At 46.3% G+C, this 23,439-nt stretch overlaps 1 protein-coding gene across 1 annotated transcript in view; it reads left to right on the plus strand.

Moving 5' to 3' along the window:
• LOC147709106 (synaptosomal-associated protein 25-like) overlaps positions 1-23,439 on the plus strand; it is a 301,468-nt gene that overhangs the window by 171,892 nt on the left and 106,137 nt on the right. The window lies entirely within an intron of this gene.

The raw sequence follows: 23,439 nt of genomic DNA on the forward strand, positions 1-23,439 counted from the left end.
GTCATTGCGATTATGCATTTTCATAGTTCCATGGGTGAGATTGCACCAGAAATGATATCTTCTATGTTGAATTCATAGGTACCAGTCTCACTGGGAAAAAGCAGTTGAAGTGTAGTTCCCTGTTGCTTTGTCAAGGATAGACAGTGGTGGCTTCCAGATTCTAGTGTATTCAGAGTTCTAGATTCATCACAGCTGCAGACTAATGTCAGTAAAAGGTCTGGGTGGCACGGGGCGTGGCTTAGCAAGCCACGATGGCGGCTGTGTCCTGCTGAGGCTCCGCGATCGGGCTAGCATCCTGCCCAGTACCTGAGATCGCCGGGAGCCTCAGCTTGCCGAAAAAGCACCTGGGATACCCCCGCGCACTGGGGCATCCTTCAGACGACCTGCGAAGGCTGCTGGCGTGCGACAGGGACTGACTCGCCTTTTGCCAGAGCCGAGCGCCGCAGCTCAAAATGGCGGGTGCGGCTCCGTCCTGCGGACACGTACGCCGCCGGGAGCCGACCCTGTGAACGACGACCCTGGAGGACTTGGCCAGCGGACAACTACGAAGGGTCCCGGAGCAGCAGTGGGACCGGCCTCCAGAAGTGCGCACCGGACGGCGCACTCTCCCGCTACAGCACCCCGGCACGCAAGATGGCGGCCGCCGCGCCGGGGCTCCATTGCATCGGCGCTGTCGCCCCACCGGGAGCCTGATCGGTCTCCAGCATCGGCCGACCTACCACCGCGGGGTGCGGGGGGGCGGCGGACGTGCCGCCGGCGCGGTAGTGTGCCCTCCAGAAGCCCGCAGCCTACCATCGAGGGCGGTGAGTGCCAGTCTCTCCCCCCCTCCCCCAAGGATCTCGGCGCCGGCGGCCTGGCGGCCCCCCCTACCTCCTCGGGGCTCCGTGAGAGGACGCAGCACACATCGCCGGCTGACCCGGGGGACCAGAGCGCTCCCACTGACTCGAGCCGCTCGGTGGACCCGAGTGCCTGACCCCAAGATGGTGCCCGCGGAGGCCTAGACTCCGGGAACAGCGCGACCCTCGTCCTAGGAGCAGGAGTGCCCCCCCTGAACTCCAGACAATACCGGTGGCCGTTTGCTGCCCCGGACCCCCCCCCCAGATTCGCACTGCCTGACCTCTGGCCCTCCTGATCGGCATTGACATTGTGCCACACGCCGGGGGGGGCCCACACGACCTCCTGACGCCGGAACTACCGGCCCCAACAGCCGCAGGCCGTCTCTGTCACCCTGAACTGGTGGGGGCTCCCTGGGACGAAAGGGTGCCGCCCCGGAGCCGGGGAGGACAAGAGAGGCCAGCTGATACTGAACTGCCTCTTACCCAGCTACATCGGCCTGATATTCCAGAGGCACACTAAGGTCCGGTGACCCTCTTGACAGCACCTATGGGGAAATTAAAGGCCTCACAGATGACGGCTGTCCCTGAAACGGCCGTTGAGAAGATGCCACACACAAGGAGGTGGACGCAAGCCAATGCGTCGCAAACCGAACCTGCGCTGTCGGCAAAGTTGGACCAGGTGTTGGCGGCGATCGAAATGTCTCGCCTTTCAATGGAAGAGAGATTGGGCGTCCTGACGACGGACATTGGCTTAATCCGCGACGAACATCGTAAGCTGGCGGACAGGGTGAAGGAAGGAGAACGAACCGTGACCGAGTTACAGCCCGTGGTGAAGACGCAGGAGGCAGACATGAGAAAGGTCCTACGCCGCGTGGCGGCCCTAGAGGAACGCACGGTGGACTTAGAAGGACGCTCGAGACGATGTAACATTCGCGTCCTGGGCCTGCCGGAGGGGATTGAAAATTCAGATCCTCTGACCTACATGGAGTCCTGGACTAGATCGTTCACCCCGGAATGCGAACGATCGCCGTACTTCTCCATCGAAAGGGCCCATAGAGTCCCGGCCCGGGCTCCAAACCCGGCCTCCCTCCACGACCCATGCTGGCTAAATTCCTGCATTTCCGAGACCGGGATGCGGTGCTCCGTGCGGCCCGGACAGCGGGTCCTCTGCAGGTGGAAGACCAGCATGTCATGGTGTTCCCGGACTATGCCCGGGAGGTCCAGCAGCAGCGTTCCACATTTCTGGAAGTCAAACGGCGCCTTCGCGCAAACGATCTTTAATACTCCTTGCTGTTCCCGGCCCGCCTTAAAGTGCTTCACCAAGGGAAAGCCCTCTTCTTCACTACAGCGACGGAAGCACAGGATTGGACTGAATTTCACTGCCCACTGATCCCTAAACCCGGACCCCAGAGGACACGCAACAACGACTTCAGACGATCAAGAAGACGGGGTGTGAGCCGTGCCCGATCAGGCCGCCCCAAAAGCCAGGCATCCTCCCCCACGGGTTCACCCGACCTCACGCAAATCATGCAAGAGCAACGAGATGCCCTACGAGCGGTGACCGAACTACACACGTCACCCCCAGCATCGGACCTGGAAGGCCAACCGCACCTGTTCACCCCTGAGAAAGACCGAGACAGCGATGGGACGATGTCGGGATTTGGCCCAATCTCTTCCCCCCTCATGGCGGCACCCACACTGGACGCTACCCTGGCCAGCCAACCTAACACCTCTTCGTGAACAATGAACTGTCAATTGCTGTATCCTTCTCATGGTTGCCTACTGTATTGCGCGACGTCTAGGAGCCTAGACTGCTTTGCCTGATTATTGTATGTGCTAACGAGCGATAGACACTTCCCCTACAAGAGCCCGACCCGCGCACAGGCCCAGCAGTGACACATGCTGCCACCCCCGCAGTTACCTGTTGTATTTCTCCCCTAGTGGGACACTAGTTTGGATATGCCACCTCCGGTGATATATCCTCAGTATTGGGACTGTTGCCCACCCAAGGTTCTACCTGTTGTTAATCCCCTTAGTCCCTCCCTCACGATTGAGGAAGCATGGCGCGCAGGAGCACACGTGACACACACACACTGGCGGCCCTCGGGAACTGTAGGGGGGCCCCCATCCCTGCCACGACACCCCAAGAATGGCAGTCCCACGCTCAGACATTAATGTCCTTACATTGAACGTACGAGGCCTACACACGCCCAGCAAACGCTACTCTGTTTACTCCTACATTAAACGCATGTCAGCCAATATTGCACTTCTGCAGGAGACACACATAAACGCTACCGAACTCACTCGCCTGCACACCAAATGGCGAGGGATCTTCTGTGCCACACAATACTCAGCGTTTGCACGCGGCGCGTTAATCTGGGTCAGGCCAGGTACTCCCTTCCGGGTGCTCCGACGGGTGGTGAATAGAGAGGGCAGGTATGCGCTTCTGGAGGGAATACTGGACGGGCAGGGAATACTCCTTGGCAGCATTTACGCCCCTAACACAGATCAGGATAAATTCAGGGATCACCTCACGGGCGTTCTGGCCCAGTTCACTACGGTTCCATGGGTGCTGGGAGGTGACTTTAACTGCACGCTGGACCCCACCCTGGACCGCTCACATCCTCCCCCCGCACACTCCCCGGCCCCCCAGCAGGCAGAGCTCTTTAGGGCATGGATCACACATTGGGCGCTCACTGACGCATGGCGACACCTGCACCAACTGGCTCGCATTTACTCCTTCCACTCAATCCCGCACAACCTCCGGGTCCGCCTGGACCGCTTCCTCTGCTCTGCACCAATTCTCCCTAAGATCACGTCTACAGATTACCTAGGTCGGATCCTCTCGGATCATGACGCTCACATTATACGTCTAACCTGGCGCCCCCCCACCCACCGGTCCCCACCTGGCGCCTCCCCAGGGATTGCCTAACAGACCCAGTATTCAGAGACACACACAAAACCAGCATACAAGACTACTTCACACACAACACGAACACGGCGTCGTCGGTACTGGTGGAGTGGGACGCGTTTAAGGTGGTGGCTAGGGGAGAATGCATCAAACAGGTGGTAGGGGTTCGCCACACCTTGGAGCGGACACTCCTAACCTCAGAGCGGGCTCTGGCCGCACTCACTAAACGGCCTGACGACTCGGAGGAGCACCATGTGCTCACGGCCGAGGCTAAGACGAAGTATCAGACCGCCTGCGCTGACCTCCGAAAATACAATTTTAGGGCTTACGCTTCTAGGGTGCATAAGGACAGAGACAAAACTGGGGCGCTGCTGGCCTGGATGGCGAGGCAGGATACCGAAATCAAGCCAATCACGGATATTTTCAACCCGGACGGTGTGCTGGTACGCTCACAGGCCGAGATTCTCCTGGCATTCCAGCGTCATTATACACAAGTGTACGGGGTCCCGGCCCAGTACTCCCCGTCTTCTGTATATCACTTTTTAGACCCACTGACGTTAACCACAATATCGGACGTCGACAAGCGCGCCCTCGACGCCAAGACAGTACCTTCTGACAGCACCCAGGCGATACGGGCCATGTCTCGTAATAAAGCGCCGGGGTTGGACGGCTTCCCGCTAGAATACTACTCGACATTCTCTCCCCTAGTGGTCCCCCGTCTGTCACGGATGTTCGGGGCGTCTCTTCATCTAGGAAGGTTACCCCAGTCACTGCGGGAGTCCGTGATCGTCACCTTTCCCAAACCCCACAGAGATCCACTTCACATGGGGTCATATCGCCCCATCACGCTCCTGTCGGCCGACTGTAAGATCCTGGGGAAAATCCTGGCTGATCGTTATGCGCAGATCATTCGCCCATTGGTCCACCCCGACCAATGCGGCTTCATTCCGGGGAGAAACACCTCCCAGAACCTCCGCCGAGTCTTCCATGTTGAAGATCAGGTGCGTGACCGATTTCCTCGCGCCGCCTGCCTCATTATGGACCTGGAGAAGGCGTTTGACACCCTCACCTGGCCTTATCTATTCTCTGTCCTGCGGCGACTCAATATCGGCCCGACACTCATGGCGTACACGCGCCTCCTGTATACCGATCTCACCACTCGAGTTCGTATCGGGAAACGCATATCACCAGCGTTTGGAGTTCGGCGAGGCACAAGACAAGGGTGCCCCCTGTCGCCTCTCTTATTCGCGCTGGCAGTCGAGCCGCTGGCGGTTCGGCTGCGCCTGGAAGGTGTGGACTGGGGCATCCCTCTCGCGGATGACACACATTGCGTATCCATGTACGCGGACGATCTCCTCATATACGTCCGAGACATCGAAATGGACCTGACCCCCATAGGGACGACGTTGGCGGAATTTGCAGACGCCTCGGGCCTACAGGTGAACTGGGACAAGTCCACAGTCTACCCCCTACACCCGAGCCTGCCCCCCCGGGAAGTCGCGCTCGGACCGCACAAACTCTCATGGTCCGCGGAGGCTCCCCGGTACCTCGGTGTCTGCTTGTACCATTCTCCAGCAGACATGTTTGAGGGTAATCACCGCAAAGTGCTTGCTAGTCTGCGCCCGACTGTCGCCTTCTGGAATAAACTCCCGCTGGCCCCGATAGGATGGATAGCCCTGGCTAAAATGGTGATGCTTCCCCGACTCATTTACCACTTCACAAATTTGCCGGTTGTACCGCCCAGGTCCTTCTTCCGCGACGTCGACTCCCTCCTAGGAACCCTTATCTGGGGCGAGGGCCGACACGGTCGCCCTGAAAACCCTCCAACTCCCCACGACGCAGGGAGGGCTCGGAGCTCCATCCTTCGAGTCATATTTCCTCGCAGCACAGCTCCAATGGCTGTCTTATTGGACGGCGGACCGTTACCCTCAGGAGACTGTCACCTCGACCGGCAGAATCGCAACCCCGGAACTCACCAGTCTTCTCCTCCCGGGCACCAAGCCATGGCGCACATACCCCCTTCAAGTGGCGATAGCGCGCCGGTGCATGATGCGGATCCACCGGTTGTCCCCCAGTAGGCCTCCGTACTCCCCGCTCCTACCGCTGATAGGCAGCCCCAGGCAGGACTCCTACTTCACCGCTCCACTGTTCACCGAATGGTCACTCTGTGGCATCACGGATCTGGAATCGCTCTTCGAGGAAGGCCAGTTAAAATCACTTGACCGCCTGGTCGCTGAATACGGACTCTCCCCGGGCCAATTCCTCAGATATAGACAGCTGCTCGATGGATACCGGCCCCATTTTAATCTCCGTACTGGCGAGCCAGACACGCATCCAGTAATACATACAATCCTACGTATGGGGGTGGGACGCCACTTAGTCACCTGGCTATATAAATCCATCCGTGAACTCTCATACACTCCCCTTACGACCTTGCGAGCTACATGGGAGGAGGACATAGGTCGTGCACTACACGACTCTGAATGGACTAAAGCACTCGAGGCCCCAAAACGCGTCTCTAGGAACGCCCGCTTCAAGAACATCCAATACTATATCCTACACAGGGCATACCTCACCCCAGCGCGATTGCAGAAGTTCTATCCCTCCACACCATTCCTATGCCCCAGATGCTGCTCCCCTACGGCAGATTTTCGTCACATGTTCTGGAGTTGCCCCAACCTTCATCCCTTTTGGCGGGCGGTACACAACACACTGGGGGAACTCACAGGTCTCACTACACTAGCCACCTGGGAGTCCAGCGCACTAGGCATCTTTCATGTTCCCAAGCGAGACCCGGTGCACAGACGCTTCGTATCCTTAGCGCTCCTGTTGGCAAACAGATGTATAGCCATGCGCTGGCGTTCCCCGGAGGGTCCCTCTGTAGCAGCATGGACGGGCGCGGTCGGTAAATGGGCGGCGGCGGAAGAGGATGCCCTTAGAGAGGAAGAAGCCAGGGGGGCGTGTAAAATTCCCATATCCATGGAATGGGCCATGCTCCTCCACAGCTTCCGGCAGTCCACACGCGCAGAAGACCCACCTACTCCCCCCCCCCCGCCCGAGAGAACCAGTAGCCTCTACCTGGTGTCAACCATCCCGGGGCCGTCTCCCGGTACCCCCTACATCCTGATCGAACTCTCACAGGTCATACCGCCCACCTCGGTACTCACATACACGAGGTGTATCCATCCTCTGCCCATTCCTCTTCCCCCCCTTCTTGGAGCGCAGACCAACTGGCTCCGTGCCCCCCCCTGACGCCCGTCACCAGTATCCCCTTGCTTAGACCCTGCTAGCGCCCACATGCTTCTCTCCCACATTTTTGTCCCCCCCCCCCGTTCTCTGGTGCCACCGCTATATGGGCAGTACAGACCTCGATCCTACGCTCTTGAGGCGGGATCCTACACACCTGTTATTATTCATCGCCCTATTGGCGATGCAGGTTCACTGCCTCCCAGCCTACGGACATATTTGCACGATCTGCACTGATTATTTGAGGAAATGTATATTTGCGCCAGTTGTATAAAAACAAGAAAACGTTGCACGCTTGGCTGTTCGTGGCTGAATGTTGAGACCACGTCAGCAGATCATTTACACTGTACCCGTATACTTTGATGCAACAATAAAACAAATTTAAAAAAAAAAAAAAAGGTCTGGGTGGCACAATATAGACATTTAAGCTCAATGAACTGCTGCTGAAGCAATATCTTTGATTTTGAGAGAAATTTCAGCGATTTGGAACCTTGTTCCTCTTGATCATTCTGGATAGAGCTGTTGTCTTTGTAATATAAGTCAACGTGGTAGCAATGTCTTATGTCGCCATCTGGGAAAAGTCTCTAATCAAAGTATTTTCAGTATCCCAGATCTTTTCTCAGTGTCTAGAAATGTTCAAGTAGATCTACAGTAAGTATGGGAATACGCAATGGATCTTGTTGCTTCACAACACTATGCACTGGTTGCAGTAAACTTTTCTTAGGTGAGGAATGAGAAGGTTCCAGTTCCTTCCCCTTTCCAGAGAATTCCAGTTTTTTTATTTCCTACTTGTCCTATTATTGGCAAGTTATTCCACAAGAAGAATAGAAAGAGAGTAAATCATAATATAGTTTTCCTATGTGTTGCAGGTTGATTTGTAATGGGATCCGATGATATGTTTGTCTCCTTTAAGATGGGCAGGTGTATCAGTTCTCAAACTATATTGCTTGTCACTGATGGCTTATTTGGCCCACAAAGAAATGGGGTAATCTGGTAAGTAGGTAACACTCTTGATCAGCATCACACGGTACTCACTAGCTTTATTCATCACATCAGGTTACCTTTTGCTCTTGGTGCTCAAAGAAATCTTATCTCCTATGTCCTTAGCATAAGAATCACATAAGACTCATGAAGTATTGGATTACAATTGGTCTTTTAGCATCAACCATAAGAGCAAAATTGGCAGATTTTGGGGTGTTAGAGCACCGAGGTTTGCATCGCAGGTGCAGAACTTTGTCTCTATACTATGAATTGTGTACAGCTCAAGCTAGGATTTTTTAAAAAGTGTAGTTCTTTAAAAGCTGTTATTTTGCATTTCACATTATACAAAGGTGCCTAGAAGGCAAATAAAATTGATAGTGTGAACTTGTTTTTCTAATCAGATTTCGGAAAAGGAAAAAAACTGCCTAGAGTCAAGAATTGAATAAAAAGTTTTATGCATACAGCTGAAAATGTTGAGCTAGTTTAGAAGCAATCTCTGAAACAATTGATTGTTAACTAGGATGGAGAGCAATGGAAGAGATACAAGGAAGTCAAGCAATCTAGTCCCTATAAGAAAAAGCAGATAATGACGAACTCTGGGCCTGCTCCTGGTATCTGTGGCCCCAAGAGCCGGGCTTCCTCAGAGAAAATGTGTGCGAGGTACTTTAGCACACCCAAATGTCATAGTTGAGAAATTAAACAGATAACAATCCTAAAACTGTTTATTAGAAGCAATGATTAAAATAACACTAACATTGCTAAAGGTGGCCTGGTGTTATGCATTTTTGAAAAGCAAACAAATAGAGCCAGTGCAAAATAACAGGGAAGGCAACAGCCATTGTTAGTTTAAGGGGAATGGATGATTGGGCCAGAGGGACAGTTCAGGCAAATCACAATGAATTATGGTAAGTCCAAGACCAGCTATTTGCCCCAGTTAACAATTTTGCCTTCTAGCTTAGTCTCTGGAAATGGAAATCAGAATCTTTTTAGCAGGGCAAGGCATGATGTGGTGTCTGAGATCGACTTCACAAGTCGGTCAGGCTTCACAAGTCAGTCAAGTCAGATCAGTCAAGTCAGACCTCAAAATCTTGACTGCGTGATGTGCTCATTCATTGGGTAGTCTTGACATATTGTCCCGGTCCTCCTGAAGATAATAGTTTTGAACTATCAATTGTGCAAGATGCTGAATATCCTTTTTGTGGTCACTCCAAGAACTTACGGTCTTCAGGAGACAGCTTTTATGGTACCAGTGCACCAATAAAAATTGGGAGACAGGCTTACCCCTTTTTTAGCAAAGATTCCACCAAAGACTTGTTCCAATTGGTCTGTCGGTTTATCTCCAAAGATGCCCTTTTTGTTTTCTGTGTAGAGTTTAAGAGGCCAACATTCCTTAGCCTTGCAAATCACCTCCGCAGACTAAATTCAAAAGGAAGCAGGATGCACACCCTCAGTCCTTTTTCAGACAGGCAGGGTTACTATGAAAGCAGTATTTGTATCTTTTTCGAGTTCAGTAATGTTCTGTTTCCAGGTGATGGTCCCCAAAACCGCCGATGGGTTTGGCTATTAGAATGAGGGACAACTCTCAGCTCACAAATGGAAAAACTACTGAAACTGGAACTCTTCCTGTTGTTTCCATCTGGGAGTCATTATTTTAAAAGCTTTGTATTTGAGTGGGAAGATGTTTTGATACATACTTAAATATAAGTAGACTTATTTTTACAATGAGTTAAATTTAATTCGTTAATTAGGTTAATAATTGTATAACTTATTTAAATGATCCATAATTATTGTTAGCAATTAGTCTATTAGTTATGTAAATGTTTTAATTAGTTAATTATCTGATGATTTTTTTAACTTACTTAATATTTTTATTGGAAAATTATGTTATTGATTATGTAATTTTTTTTAACTGAGTAAATTCATTTCCTCCTTTTATTTTTATGTGTTATGCTTTAATTTGTTTTAGATTTACTACATTCTTTCATTTTTTCATTGCGATTTGCTTAATTTGTATAGTATGATTTTCCATTTTTTATGGGTTATTTGAATTTTAAGGGGGTAGGGTGGAAATTGTTTTTGTTGTTAATTGTTGTTTTAACCCCCTTCGCTGCGGCGGCTATTCCGCCGCAGTGCTAAGGGGGCGGGGGTGGCCGCGTGGCGCGCCCATGCTGGTGACGGAACCGCTCGTCACCAGCCGCGGTCGCGCTGTGCTCATGACGGAGCGGTTCTGTCACGGTCCCGCCCGCTTAATGGAACGCTCAGCGCAGGCACGGAATCCGCGCCGCGCAGGCGTGCCGAGCGGGCCGTCACCAGCAGGGGAGGGGTTAATTGGTAAATAATGTTTGAAATTGGTAAATTATTTCAAAGTGTTTTCATGGATAATTTTTTGAGTTTTGGGTAGTTTAAAGAATTTATTAATGAAATATGTTTTAATGAATATTTTAATATTTATTATTTTCTGTATACATTTTTAATGCTGTGATTTCTTAAAATAATTTGCAAAAATTATATATTTGTAAATCTTTTCACCTACTCTTCCTTAGTTTGTATAGGGAATATTACATGTGACCCATCCACAGTCTAACGCTTTCCCATCTGTTGCTTAGGTTGGAGTGGGAATAGTGATTTTGACACCCCCAAAGTCCAATGCTTTCCCTGTTGTTCCTTAGGTTGAAATGCAAATAGTAAATCTGACCCCCTCAAAGTCCAGTGCTATCCCTACTGTTGTTTAAGGTGGGGTGGAAATATTAAAAATAACCTAACCAAAGTCGAATACTTCCACCAATGATGTCTAGGTTGGAGTGGGAATAGAAAATCGGACCCCTCCAAACACCAATGCTTTCCCTACTGTTGCTTAGATTAGAATGGGAATAGTAAATCTGTCCCCCCACCAAACTCCACAGCTCCTTCTAGTGTTGCTTAGGTTGGAGTGAAAATAGTAAGTCTGAACACCTCCATATTTCAGTACTTTTACAGAGTAGGCTGAGGCTAGAGTAGTAGTAGTAAATCTGACCCCTCTAAAGTCCAACACTTTTCCCACTATTACTTTAATTGGAGTGGTAAAAGTAAATCTGGCCCTTTTAAAAAGTATAGCATCTTCACTACTGTTACTTAGGTTGGAGTGGGAATAGTAAATCTGACTCCTACAAAAGTCTAAAAGTCTCTAAAAATTATAATGTTCCTTAAATTGGAGTGACCTCTGAAAAGTCCAATGCTTTACCATGTGTGCCTTACATTGGATTAGGAATTGTAAATTTGACCCCTCCAAAATCCAATGCTTTCCCTTTGTTCCTAACTTTAGAGTGGAAGTATTAAATCTGACTACTCAAAAGTCCAATGATTCCCTACTTTTGCTTATGATGGTGTGGGAATAGTAAATGTTATCTCTCCATAGTCCAGCGCTTTCCCTACTAATGCTTAGGTTGGAGTGAGAATAGTAAATTCACCCCTCAAAATATAATACTTTCATTAGTGTTGTTTAGGTTGGAGTGGGAAATTAAGCCTGACCTGCCAAACTCTCATGCTTTCTGTAGTGGCGCTTAGGTTTGTGAGGGAATAGTAAATCTGACCCCTGCAAAGTCCAATAGTTTAGGGTAATTTTTGGTGGGAATGGCAAATGTAATGCTTCTAAATGGCAACCCTTTCCCTACTTTTTTTAAAGGATGAAGTGAGAGTGATATTTATATTCTTCCAAATGTAAATTTTTGAATTTTTATGGATGGATTTGGAGTGTTAATTTAGTTTTCTATGTTTTTATTTGATTTTTTATATTAATGGAATTTAATTGTTTGCTTGATATTAATTTCAAGTATTTTTTTATTACTGTGGCATTTGATTACAAATATTTTCCTTTTCTTAATATAAAGCTATTTTCAGTTATTGTTTTAGTTTTTTATATTAATGATTTTGAATTGTTGTCATGTTTTTATTGTAATTTTTTACTTTTTTCTTTTTTAAATATATTTTTGTGATATTATTTTGCAGTATATTTTTATTGTAATTAAATATTGTTATGCGCATACAAAAAGACTTGTGAGTATTTTTATTTTTATTTACTGATCTAAGAATTGTGAAAGCACTGCTTTAAAACGCAGCATGATAGCACAAAAAGAAAATTAAACAAGCATTGGCAATGGGAGTGCCTACACAATATTATGTCAGTACATTAAATATTGAAAATGGTTAACAAATTAGAGATCAAGATCACAATGCCTTATGATCATATCTACTTGTTTTTTTTAATAGAAGAAAATAGTTTGTCTGGTTATTATAAGAAATGTGTTTGCTTATTTCGTATATAAATGTGTTTCAATAAATCAATCAATCAAGATTTATAAAGCAAGGAAAATCACCCACAAGGGCCTAACCTAAATATTTGGGACGTGATAACCAATAATTTTAAAACTGTTTTCAATATTTTAACAGTGAAATAATGTAAAGTAATTTTAATATATATATATATATATATATATATATATATATATATATATATATATATATATATATATATATATATATATATATATATATATATATATATAAAGAGAAATATTAAGTAAAAAAGTTAATTGATCAAGTAGTTTCATGAGTAATGGGTCCCACAAAGGGTGCGGTTTGACTCTTAGTTGCGCTCGGGCCCAGTTTCTTGCATTTGTTATTTTACAGCAAAACCATGACACAGAAATCGTAATGAGGTCCACACAGATTTAGAATGAGCCCAGCATCATCTTATATGGTTTCAATTTAATGAACGATTTGACAAATGGCCATAGAGACAGCGCATCACAATGAAGTACACATATGTTCAGAAATAGTTTTTTTTTTAGTTGTTAACCGGGACAGCAGGATTTGATAATATGACCTATTTTATGTATGCGTTTTACCTGTTTACCCTTTTATACATTTTGGGAAATAGCTCATCTAAAATAAAGCATGTGCGTCCTCCACAGTTTTTTGACAATACTGTTATTAGGAAGGAGGATTGAGCTGAAGACACTCAAAAAGATCAATGTGCCGTTTTCGGCAGCAACTTTGTGGTGGCATGTAGGTAGACTAAAGAAAATTGAAATGCTTAGCGGTGTTTGATGAGGCTGCACGTCCAGGAATTTGCTGTGAGTGTAAAATCACATGTCATATGGCAAAATACAAAGACGAAATGGACAGCAGTGTGTAGATCAGATACAGCTACATGCTCCTTACCGTATTTCCACAATATTGTGCACAACAGCAAATTGCCATAGATCAAATACAAGTACATGCGCCTTATCGTATTTGTATTGTATACAACAGCAAATTGCCATAAATACATAGCGCTGAGAGCCCTCTGTCCATGGAAAGTTCTGCCAGATGCACACATGGTACACACTCATTTATAAAAATTAAAAAAGTAGTCCTGAAACAATGTATGAAAATGGCCACTGCATATGTTTAAAAGAAGGGTGGTGTGCTAGGGAAGTGCTAAACACCGGAAGAGGCGGGGGAGAAGGAAAATGGAGGTCAGAGGGAGAAGCAACACAGTCAGTGGAGGGAGAAGCAACATGAGTAAAAGAGAGCAACATAGACCGCAAGGAGGGAGAAAGCACACAGAGGTAAGAGAGAGTAAAACAAGTGTGGATGGGGGTAGAGAAGCACATGGGTTTGAGCCAATAACATGAAGAAGAGGAGAAAAGCACATGGACGACATAGCTGTAATACACATGTACTTCTATTGGGTGTTTAAACAAAAAAGAAGTAGTGGAAACATATAACCCAGCCAATCAAAGAGCTGAGAAACAGGCTAAGCTCCATCAAAAGGATAAAGATAAGAATGAAAAGCTGGGACATGAACAAGAAGCAGGCAAATGAGAGTGACAGTAAGGCCAGCCAGTGGCAAGCAATGGGAAGCCACAACCCCCTGTACGTTCTTGGTAAGCCCTCAATGTCTATAGCAACCGGGCAACTTGTGCTGCCTGATAGTCTTGGTCTAAAAATTATACATTTTGATTAAATTATAGGTTTGTTCTAATGCTGAGTAATGTAGTAACACAAGAGTACAAGTGCAGTTACCTCTAAAAGAGGTGTCCCGGTGCTAAAACGGATACAAGGAGGTGTAGGCAGATTGCCCCGAGCTGCTGGAGCTAAGGAAGGCCAAAAAGCCAGGTTTTTAGAAGTCCACAAAAGACAGTTTCGAATTTGGCTTTCCTGATATATTCGGGCAAGGAATTCCAAAGACAAGTGTTTTTTACTCTGAATGACAGGCCACCTAACCTAGCTTTAGCAAAGCGGGGAGTGACTACGAGTTCTTTGTGATTGGATCTCAGGCTTCTTGTCTGATGGTATTTACGGAGTTTTTTCCTCAAGTAATGTGGGCCAGTTTCTCTGATTGCTCTGTATGTGAGAGTCAGAGCCTTACATTATATCCTCCTTTTTACTGGCAGCCAATGCAGGCTACGCAGATGGGGGATATGTAGTGTGGCTTCCTGATCAGGTAGTCTAGCTGACAAACTATTTGCGAAGTCCAGCTGAGAAGTGATGAGTGCGTGGACCACTGTTTTCAACAGTCCATAGGTGGAGAAATCTTCATAGGGACTTCATTTTACAAAAACATGAGGAAGACACATGGCTTATCTGAGTCTTGCATGAAAGAGCAGAGTCAAACTTGAACCCCAGGTTTCTAGCAGAGGACACAGGATGAAGGGGAGGATTGAGCTTGGATGGCCACCATAGGTGGGATGGTGAAGGGGATGGCTGGTTAAAGAACAAAACCTCAGTTTTATCAGTGTTTAGCCTTAGACATGTTTCGGTCATCCAGGCTGAGATGTTAATTGAACACTGTTTAAAGTTTGGAGAATGCCGCCTCTGAATAATCCCTAAATGAAAACACAAGCTGGGTATCATCAGCGTATGAGATGGCACTTACATAGTGCTGTTCAATTAGTGGGCTAAAGGGGCAAGATAAACATTAAAAAGAGTCGGGCTTATAGCCAAGCCTTGGGGGACTCCACAAAACTATGTGACGCAGAGATGAGATATGAGGATGCAGCGATATTTTCTGGGACCGGTCTTCAAGAAAGGAGCCAAACCAGGATAAAGTGTTCCCCATCACTCCCAGTTGTCTGAGTCTATCCAGAAGGATCTTGTGTGACACTGTGTCAAACGCTACAGACAGATCTAGCAGCACTAGCATTGCACGGTGACCATTGTCCGTGGTCTCCCGTCAGTCTCAGCTACTTCAAGCTGTCTCTGTGCTGTACCCTGACCTAAATCCCGGCTGGAAGTCGTGGAGAAGTTTGTTGGATTCCAGGAATTCGGATAACTATTTCTTCACTTCCTTCTCCAGGATTATAGCAGGTGCCATTAGTAGGGAGATGGGCCTAAATGTTTTCAATTCTGCCTGATCTGCATCCTCTTTTTTGAGAATGGGTTGGACAAGTGCAGTTTTCCAAACCGAAAGATAAATGCCTGTGTTCAGAGATGAATTCCAAAGTAGATGTAAGTGAGAGTTGAGTAGTGGGGCCAGAGTTTAAAGAACCTAGATGTGCAAGGGTCCACTGGAGATCCAGATTTCGTACTGGAGATCCAGATTTCGTTTTTTCCAGCTGAGGGAGAGAAGCCTCGAGATTGAGTGGTCTAAAATCTGACCAAGTATGAAGAAGGCGAGAAGGGGACAATGGTGTAGTTAGTAGTTTCTTCAAGGAGAATGAGGAGTAGATAGTTCGAATTTTCTCTTGAAAAAATACTGAGAGGCCTTCGCACAGTGTGGCAGAGGGTACTATATTACTATGCATCGAATCAGGTGTAGTAAAATCTTGACCAATCTTAAAAATTTCTTTTACGGAGTTATTTGAAGATTTAATTTAGTTGCGGCATAGTCCCTTATGGACTTAAGCTTTAGTCTGTGAAAGTTTTTTAAAGCTGTTCTGTAAGCATTCTTAGACTCTGTATTATAGGTTTTCCGCCATACCTGCTCAAGCTTCTTGCAGAGGCTTTTCTCTATACGGAGTTCAGGTGTAAACCAGGGACCAGTGGGTTTGTTTCCAGCCAACGTCATGGTTTTTATAGCAGCAAGGGATGATGCAACCCATTTATTGGAGATAGTGGCATCACTGTTAGGTTCACCGGTCAGCAAGTATAGGAGTATTTAGTAGTACAGGCCCTATTGCTTCTGGTGTAATTTTCCTCCTATTCCTTCTATCTTCATAGACAGGCTTCGTAGAGCTAGTACACTTGGTCATGAACAGGTTGAATGGTATAAGACTGTGGTCTGACCAAGTAAGGGGGATAGGATCCCCAGTTGTTAGAGTTGGGATGTTAGTCAAGATAAGATCCAACATGTGGCCTGCTACGTGTGTAGGCATAGAGACCTTTTGGATGAGATTTTGCCCTTTAAGTGTATCTGCCAGCTGAGAAGCCAGGGGGCACTGCTCACTGTCCATATGGACATTAAAGTCACCCAGGACTAGAAACAAAGAAAGGATCGAGTAGACTGGCATGCACTTTTGGTATTAGATCATTCTACCAGATGAGAATGTTGTGTCACTACAATATCCGAATGAACCTGGTGTGATCCTACCGTATATTGCAGTTATGAAACAGAATAACAGTAGTAATTATCCAGAAATCAAATTTAGAAGCATTGTGAGAAGTTGTTTTTGTGTTTTTAATTTTACCTTCCATTTTTGCATCAATTCTTATTGGCTTTCCTTATCTTTGTGTTTACAGAATATGTAAGAGTTTTTGTTTTAGAATAGTTCTTTGACTTTTCTATGCAATAGTGCCTTAGTCCTATTGTGAAACATGTGTTGCCAAACTAATGCACTAAAAATATAAACAACACGATCACATGCGAACTAGGAAATATAAGAGCCAGTGACTGATGCTAACTAGAGAATGTTTAAGCATAATTAGAAGCTTTTTAAATAATTAAACTTTTCTAAGTGAGATTGCCCTTTTCAAGATATCACAAAATGGCTAGCTGTGTACAAATATGGAATCACTGAATATAAAGTGAAAAACATTTCTTACCGACGGAAGACAATTCAATGGACAGTTGTATAGAAAAATTGAATCCTTGAATAATCACTTAAAGATATTTCTTAACAAAGAATCGATGTGATTTTTTTTATTTTTTGTAGTTTAAATGTAAAAATTATAGTGCACGAGTACTAAATTTACGCACCAACTGTCAATCATTTTATTATACTGAAACCGATTCACATTTTTTCCATGAACGTGGCTTGCTACTGGAAATTGCACCTATTCATATGAAAATCTTTGTGAATCAAGGCCATTTTTCCAAGGTGATGTAGTAAAAAAATGCTGTAAAGTTGCTTCGAAAAGGTCACGACCATCAGGCGCTCTTTTCAATGCAATCTCACTTAATGAATATGTATGAGGGTGCGATCCACCCTTCTAAACATTGTGAAACCTCGCACGACAGCAACCAAAATTCACTGTGAACCAATCTCTTTATAACCTGAGCATATAACCAATGGAAAATATTTTTATTTTTTTCCCTAACCAATACAGTCGGCAAAGGGCCCTGGCTCCATGTAAGCAGAAAATGGACATTCTAATTAGAGGTGGAAATAAAATGCATGGTCGGTTTAAATGGCGAGTAATAAATTACTGCATGGAATTGTGAAAGCAGCTATGCACTGCTAGAAATGATTAGAAAATGCTTATCTAACGATTCTCCCTTCCTTGGGCTGTTGACACTGTTCTCCAGTGTCTCTTTGAGCTGCTGGTGATGCCAGCCTGTCCCAATAAATAACGGCGCGCGCTAATTTATTGAGACACAGAGCCACGCGCTCTATTGACTGAAGCGAGGGTTTGCTGACGTCTGTTGGGGGCTTGGAGTCTTGTAGTCAGGCCAACACTGCACACCGCTACTGCTTGACCGTGTAAAAACTCGTCGCTTTCCTGACTGCATGCTGCTTGCACTGTGCTTGGTCGCCGGTATTGCCTATCTTTGGCCTCTTGCATGTCAGGAACATGGGAATATGGAATGAAATACATTTTCTATTTCTGCTTTTCAAGTAAATCACTGGCTGCACAGCATGAATTGTGACTGCACGTGTTTACAATTTAGTGTTGCCTAATGTATGAACCACTTTTGTATGAAGACGTTTTTTCTTGTACCAGTTGCCCTCTCAGTGTGCAGTTCTTTCCTATCGTCAGGAATTACAAATAAATATATGTTCTCTTTGGGAAAGTACGTTATTAAGCCACTGGTTTATTTTCTAGTCGACTAAAGTTAAAACGTAAATTGCCATTTGTAAACGCAGTGTGAGGAATTTGGGAGCTGTGTGTGTCTCATCACAGCTCTAAATGGGAAAAAGTTTTGGTGGCCATCAACTTTTATGCGTAAAATGCTGAGATGTACCAGTGAATCTAATGTTATCATCCTCACTCCATACAAACACGCGCTCTTGCACAGACCACTCCTTCTCCAATTCTGTTGGCGAAACTCCCGGTTTTATGGCATTCATGATGGTTCTATCACCGAGATTTGATAGCCCAAACAATACGGTAAGTTTTTAGGATGCAGTGTGGATCTGTTTTATTTGTGCATGCAAGTAAATGCGGTGTGAATTAAAATCTTAATGATAAGTAGTGTTGCTTTTATGCACCACCAGCATTGAACAACTTCGGTCAACATGCTCAGCCTTGTGAAAAGGATACTGGCAGAGTAGTGGTCAGTCTAGAAAGGGATCTAGACAGAGTAGTGGTCAGTCTAGGCAGGGATCTAGACGGAGTAGTGGTCAGTCTAGGCAGAGATCTCGGGGTGTGCACTTGCGAATATCCAAGAGGCTATTGCCCAGATATCATATTGTATTATGGGTCTTGATTGTCAAGTTTGGCCATCATTTGTTGGCAATTTATTGGACTGCAATTGTATCAGCACCACAGAAGCAGTTGTGGTTTTACAAGTTTGCCAGGGGATTGGTAGTGAGTAGTCTTATGCAAGACAGAAGACAGAAAATAGAAAATGCCCCCTAGGTTGATCCTTACCCCAAATGCATTAGGGTGAGGAAAGCGAGTAAGGCCTATCGACTCAAGATGAGGTCCCTTCATCCCTCCTTCCGTCCACTTATCCCTACATCCTTTCAGCCATTCATACATTCATCTATCCATCCATCCTTTAATGCTTCCATCCATCCATTCTTTCAGCATTCCGTCCATCCATTCCATCCATCTATACCCTATCTCCATCCTTCCAGGATTACATCCTTCCTTTTTTCCATGCATTCATCCATTTTTTTATCCATCTACCAATTCACCCTCCTTTTATCAATCCACCAATCCACCCGTTCAGCCTTCCATTCAGCTGTCCACCTAGCCTTTTACCATTCCAGCCACTTTTTTGCACCCACCCATGCAAATGTTGTTTTACCCTCTCATTAGTCCTTTCACCTGCTGTTGCGTTTATCACACCCATGCAGCCATCATTTCATTCTGTTGACCCATGCTTCTTTCGTTCCTTATTTTCATATGTCCTTCCTTTCAATCTTCCTTCCAGCCCTCTTTCTCTCTCTTTCTTATTCACTTCATTTCTTTGCTGTGATTAATTTTGCTCTCCTGACCTCTGTTATCGTTTTCGCTTACTTTTGTATTTTTTAAGAGCTTCTGTCTTCAGAGGTACAAACAGGACAGGCTTATAAATAGTATCAGCTCCACACTCGTATAAGCTGCGAAAGCAGGAGGTGGGTACATTTTAGAGGAGAGGATGTTCGGGCCAAAGCTACCGACTTTGCAACTGGGGAACCAGGTTTGAGCAGTGCTGCTCCTCTCCAATGGTGGAGGACGGTTGCTCCACTGCCTGGCACAGAGCCATCAAACAAGTAATAAAATGATGCTCCTGCATTGTTTTATTTTTCATTTCCCGGCTCTGAGCCAGCTTGTGCATGGAGGGGCGGGCATGGGAGAGTGGAGGAGGAGTGCTTGTGCACTCCCTAAGTGCTCATGTGTGTTTGGCCAGCCGTCTCAGGCCGACCAAAACACACACGCGCAGTTAGATTTCTCCAGCCCAGCTGCATTCAGCAGCCTGGCAGGAGAAACCCCACAGACTCCATGACCTGAGCGGAGGGTCCTTCCTTCCCACTCAGGCCAATCCCCCTGCTGCTCTGCAGCACAGGGATTGGCTGGGAGTCTGTCCCAGGGGCAGCTGGGACTCAGGAAGAGGCCAGCAGGAGCGACGCGGGAGGTGGCCAGCGGCGCCAGGTACGTTTGAAAAATTATCATTATTAACCCATCGCCCCCACCGCGTTCGCTCCCCCAGCACGCGCTCCCTCCATTCACCCCACCACCCTTTGTTAGTGTAGCTGGAGCTCATGTAAACCACTCCAAGCTATATAGAGCAACGCAAACAACAGGCAATGGTTACCAGGCAGCAGGTCCCTGGAAATAAAGAGTGGGGCCTGTCAGCACAGAAGGGCCCTGGGCTTTTGAAAACAACAAATTGCCAATACTGATAGTCATTCACATCCTCATTCTAATTAACTGATCACACCTCTCAATTGTAATGATCATTACATGACTTTGTTTCCAGAGAAAATAATTTTGGGCCTTTTAAAGGCAGGAGACAGAGGTACATTACACCTCTGCCACCTTCTAACTTGTTGTATTGTATTGTATTGTATTGTATTTTGGATTTATATAGCGCTTATAACCCAGGGGTCTCTAAGCGCTTGCCTTGGGAACCCGTCCTGGCTTTTCCCTGTGAGATAGCCCCTACAGGGCATCCCCAAGGTGAAAGCCAGGCATCCCGCCGCGGGGGGCCGTTGTGGAGATTAAGCAAGCTTAATGCCCAGAGTTGCAGAGTGTGAACCCATGATTAGGTCAGGCACCAAAGCGAGAATTATCGAGTCCGTGGACATTTGAGCTCAAGACCCTGCCGCGTCGGGAATTAAACCCTGGTCCCGGGTCTGACCTCTGCTTCAGGGTCTGCCTGCTCTAACCAGTGAGCCACACTTCTCCACATCCTCATTTAATTGGCTCAGGAGCAGAGCAGAGCCAACAAAATGGGGATCAGCCTCAACTTACTTAGATTGCCAAATTTGCATGCACTTTTGTAGAAATAGCAGGAATTCTTTTTAAAGTACTGATTTTGTGATTTGTTTGCTGAGCGCAAAAACGCGATATCCCGGAGGATCTGAATTTGAACTGGAAAGCTGTAAATAAGTATTAAACAAATGGCAATGATGTCACTCCTTAGGATAAGCTACCAAACAAAAAATATGTAAAGTACATTTAATAGTTATTTTACCTTTTGTATCTCCTACCCGCATCTTTCCCAAACACAGAAATGTAACCGAATGTATAAATTAGTCCGAGTGACACCATTTTCAAACAAAAGTTTGGGGAGTAAGCTTGTTTGGTGCATTTGGAAGGGACGAGCTTCAATGGGTAAGGCAAATGTTTTGAGTTTAAATTATTAATATGTTGGTGCTCATGCTCTGATAAGAGTAGAGATGGATTGGAGTTGTAAAAATATTTGTCATGCTGCTGCAGCAGATTTTGGCCATGTTAGAAACCCCAAGTAACACCCTTAAAGGCTCGGTTAGAAGCAAGGGCAATATATGAAGCTGGAGATGAAGGCGTTTCATCGTGTTTTCTTAAGTTCATTTGCTAGTTGTACAGTGTGACCTCACAGGTAGGCAGGTCATGCCAGAATAAACAATGTAAACAGGTCTTGTCCTGACCACTGTTTCCCTAACAGAGATGACCTCTCAAGCTTTCATCTGCAGCTGATGATGTGGATGTAGTTATTAGCTGGCACACAACAGCTTTAGTTTCTACAGCAATATTCCATGCATATTTGTGGGAGTGGGGGGTGCACACAGGGGACAGTTTTCACTCTTGAACTGTTTTTCCTAGACCGTCTTCAAAGCTCAGACTAAGTCACAAGTATGACTCAAATGCATCACTCTTGGATCAGTTTTATTTGACCAAACTTCACTAGTGTTACTCAAGCATTTAGGTCCACACTTCCTCATTTGAAGTGAGAAATTCATCAGTTATATATCATTCTGATTATTGACAAGCAACTGTGCTGCCAATGCATAGCTCTATTTCCATTTAATGCAGGCATAAGGAGTACTGAATCCCGGACACCACAAACAACGCTGCCACTAATTTAGATCTGCACTTATGTGGATCCACTGGGATTCATACCTTGACATTCAGATTGCACACAGTTCTTTTCAGGGGGTGCACTAATCTGCAAAACATAATCAGTGCCCAGATTACATGAATTTTGTACTGGTGCAGAAATGGAGTGAATGCCTTTTTGCAGTGTTATTTCTGTTTGAGTAGTAGAGAAAAGAAAAAATATGGGGCCATATGTACATTAAAGTGGCAGAGCGTGTTGTTGGCCTCCTGGGCTTAACGACGCACTCCGCCACCTCAGGAATGCAAGGCTGCACCATATTTACAAGGATGTGGTGCAGCCATGTGTTCCCCCCTGCTATGGCGCTAAATTTCACAACTTAGCACCAACGCAGGCAACCTTGCACCAGAGTGCAAGGGTGTCTGGGTGCAGGGGAGAATTAGTTATGTGTAGGAAGGTGTCCCTTCCTGCACATAACCAGTCCTAAAATGCCATTTTGTAACTTTCATGTGTGCTACTTCATGCAACTTACATGAGAGTTACAAAATGGCATTTTTAAAAAGATTTTTTTATGTACAAGAAATGACACCTTCCTGTTCATAAACAAACCATGGCGTTTTGCTTTTTCCATGTGTGTTGCACAAGGCAGCACACATGGAAAAAGCAAAAAAAAGGAGAAACAATGCATTTCTCCTCGTTTTGCCACCTGAAGACCAGGGTATGCCACCATTGTACATAGGGTACAAGTACAATGGGTGTCGCGGTGGAATGCCCACCACAACACCCACTGCACGCCCCTTTCATGTTAAACATAAATGTAAATGTATAGGCATTTGTATAGCGCACTACTTACCCGGAGGGTCCCAAGGCGCTTCGACCGCTGCGAAACCCTTCCTGGCTTCCCTGAGAGATGGTCCCTTAATGGGTATCACCAGGGTGAGACCAGGCATCCCCGGCGGTCTGGTGGGGCCGTTAGTGAAGATGAGGCAAGCTAATGCCCAGAGTTGCCGAGTGTGATCGCTGATCAGAGTGGGCACCGAGGCGAGAGAATTATCGAGTCCGCTGACCCTGGTCCAGAAACCTGCCGCGCCGGGAATCGAACCCTGGTCCCGGGCCGCCCTCTGCTCTCGGGTCTGCCGCCTCTAACCAGTGAGCCACACTACTTCACTGGCGTGAAAGGGTGCCTTTCGTAGAAGGCAGCGTTAAGCCACATTAAGTGTAAATAAGGGAAGGCCCTATCGCCACTGGAATATCACAAAAAGTGGCGTTCCCATGACGATAGGGGCTTGTACATATGCCCCATGGTTTGGTAACTATCACAAATATATTTTACTTTATGGGGAAAAATAGTTTGCTGTGTTTCCGTAATATGGGAT

This window comes from Lissotriton vulgaris, chromosome 6 (assembly GCF_964263255.1).
Source record: "Lissotriton vulgaris chromosome 6, aLisVul1.2, whole genome shotgun sequence".
NCBI classification, from domain to species: Eukaryota; Metazoa; Chordata; class Amphibia; order Caudata; family Salamandridae; genus Lissotriton; species Lissotriton vulgaris.